Source organism: Mastomys coucha, unplaced genomic scaffold, assembly GCF_008632895.1.
Source record: "Mastomys coucha isolate ucsf_1 unplaced genomic scaffold, UCSF_Mcou_1 pScaffold21, whole genome shotgun sequence".
NCBI classification, from domain to species: Eukaryota; Metazoa; Chordata; class Mammalia; order Rodentia; family Muridae; genus Mastomys; species Mastomys coucha.
Window position 1 is genome coordinate 38,614,357 of NW_022196904.1, and position 3,014 is coordinate 38,617,370.

General features: G+C 44.5%; 1 pseudogene; it reads left to right on the forward strand.

The window, feature by feature from the left end:
- The first annotated feature begins 2,619 nt into the window (after nt 1-2,619).
- On the forward strand, nt 2,620-2,751 carry LOC116100511 (annotated as a pseudogene).
- Nucleotides 2,752-3,014: the final 263 nt, after the last annotated feature.

The window sequence follows — 3,014 nt, forward strand, 5'->3', positions numbered from 1 at the left end:
CTCTCTTCCTAGATTCCCCTAGGCTCCTGTGCAGAAGGCTCAAGTTGCTCGCTTGTTGCTAGGGCTTAGTTTCCGTTCACAAATTGTCCCTGGCCTAAATGGTCTTCAGAAGAAAATGCTCATGTCTTTTTGTGAGGGAATGACAGCTTTTAATTAAAAACTGTTTTGGGGCTGGCGAGATGGCTCAGCAGGTAAGAGCACTGACTGTTCTTCCGAAGGTCCTAGGTTCAAATCCCAGCAACCACATGGTGGCTTACAACCACCCATAATGAGATCTGACCCTCTCTTCTGGTGCATCTGAAGACAGCTACAGTGTACTTATGTATAATAATAAATAAGCGGGATTGACCGGAGCAAGTAGAGGTCCTAAAAAAAAAATTAAAAACTGTTTTTAATCAGCATCAAGGAGCCTTGGTTTCCATGGCCCAGCCACTCCCAGCTGCAGGAATACCGAGGCTGCAACTGGTCTCTTACTTGTTGGAGAAACCTGTGTCAGTGAAGACCTTAGATTACTGGGCCAGCTCCCAGAAAGCTTTCTTCACATCTGCTGAGGATTAAAATTAACCACAAAACCGAGTGCAAATGTAACCAAATAGGACCTTGTGGGGCTTATGGACAGAGAATTTATCTATAATTGTGTGAGATCCTGTGACCAACATCAATATTTTCTGGAAAAAAATATATAAAGTACACTGAACAAAAAAACACTGTGTCTTGGTGCCTTTTAGTTAGTTTGGTTAAGGGTTTGCCTATCTCACTGATTTACCCAAAGAACCAGCTCTTAGTTTTGTTGATTCTTTGTATTGTTCTCTTTGTTTCTAATTACTTGATTTCAGCCTTGAGTTTCATTATATACTCCCAGGAAATAATCAGGAGAAGGTCCTGCTCAGCCTTGTACCTTCCTGGCTGTCACCCTTTTCAGCCAGAATACCACCTTCTTGTTCTGCATGCACACCTTTAAAGAGATGAATCAGGGAAGCCCCATAGTACCCACCTCATACCTTTAAGACTCTCCATCAACCACCTGTCATTCCTGTGGGTAGAAGCTCCCAAACCTACCCACACAATCTACAAAAGAAAGTCCATGCAAAACCCACCCCATTCATCAGCAGGCTCTCCCATCTCTTCCATACTGGGAGTTAAAAGTCTGACCTTAAATTTCTTCTCCATCAGGAACCTTTCCAACCTTCTAATCTTATGCCACTTCACATTTAGGAAAACATCTCATCATATAGCTCCTCCACTCAGTCTGTTGCCCAAACCATATGGAATCATGGCCACATTGAGGACATCTTTCTTTATTGAACAGAGATACACAGTACCATTTTTCTTGGGAGCCGAAAAACTAACAGAGCACTTGGCACTGTCCTGTTTGTGCTACAGCCAAAAAGATGCATCTTTTTTGGTACGTGATCATCTCAGAAAAATGACCTCGAGATAGTCTATAGCCCATGGGTCCTGCTCATTCCTTCCCATTGCTGACATTCCTTTCTTTTGCTCTTTTCTTTCTTTTCAAATCCATCCAATATCTGTCTACATGGCCATGACCCTCCTGAATCACATTATATAGACCAGTCTGGCCTGAAAATTACAGATATCCACCTGCCTTTGTCTCCTGAATGCTGGGATTAAGGCTGTAGGCAAACACAACTAGCTTTCGCCACTCTTTATATGGTCCATGGGCCTGCTCAGCATTCCATCTTGTTGAGTGTATGAAAGCAGTATGTGCACATGTGAAGGTATGTGCACCTAAGTCCAGAAGAGGGTGGAAGAGCCCTGCACTGGAGGTCCTGAAGGTGGAGAGACACAAAACAGGGTTGCTGGGAACTGAACTGGGTGCTCTGAGCCATTGCAAGCACACAAGATTTTCATTTTCTTGATGTTGCGGCACACTATATACATGTGGAATTGTATTAAAACCACTATTGATTTAAAGATAAAATAACACAATAGGAGATTAGAGCAACTCATGGTGTGTTAGCACTTGGAATCTCAACACTCAGGAGAAGAACAAAGATACACAGAATGTTAATACCATGGTGGAGTCCATGAAGAAATAGCTATGATGAGTCTGTACTGTAGCCAGCAGCCATGTTGGTATCAGCAGGCCTTGCTATAGCAGGAAGACCATATTGGTGTTAGTGGCCTGTGTTCCAAACTTAGTCTATGTCCATGTCTATGGCCCTGGCTGCCTCTGTGGGCGTTTTCTGGGTCCATAACTCTCCTACTGCTGGGGGCCATGTTTGTGGTCTGTGCATTCTCAGGGGACCATGTGGACGCCCATGATACATGCTTCCCACCGATTATGAAGAGCAACAAGGATATTATTGCTGTGATATCGATGTCTGCAGACTCACAGTTAAGAGTGAATGACACAGAAAGCTTCTGTGACAACCAATAATCGCATCCCAACCCATCCCAACCTAACAAACAAACTAGGCAGGAAGTCATCAAAGCCAGCTACTAAAATGTGATGGGATGCTGAAGTGCAGCCCTTCACAACTGATGGCTTCTGGCAAGGGTGGAGGAGGAAGAGGACTCACTTGTGTTTAGGCAGCAGTCCACAGGTCTCTTGCTGTAGCAACACACCTGGAGCGAGCATCCATGAGTTGTAAGAAGATGGCAGACAAACCAGATATGGGGGAAATCCCTAGCTTTGATAAGGCCAAGCTGAAGAAAACCAAGACCCAGAAGAACACTCTGCTGACCAAAGAGAACCCTGAACAGAAAAAGAGGAGTGAAATCTCCTAAAAGCCTAGGAAGATTTCCTCATCCCACCCTGTCATCTCCAAGACCCCCTCGTGATGTAGAGGAAGAGCCACCTGCAAGATGGACTTGAGCCACAAGCTGCACTGTGAACCCGGGCACTCCAAGCCTATGCTAACAGCCCACAGGTCTCTCTGAAGGGGACCCCTCCACTAATTGGACTGCCAGATTTCACCGGTTTGCCCTGGGATATTATAGACAATTATTTGTATGACTGATGAAAATAAAATACACCTCATGGCAAAAAA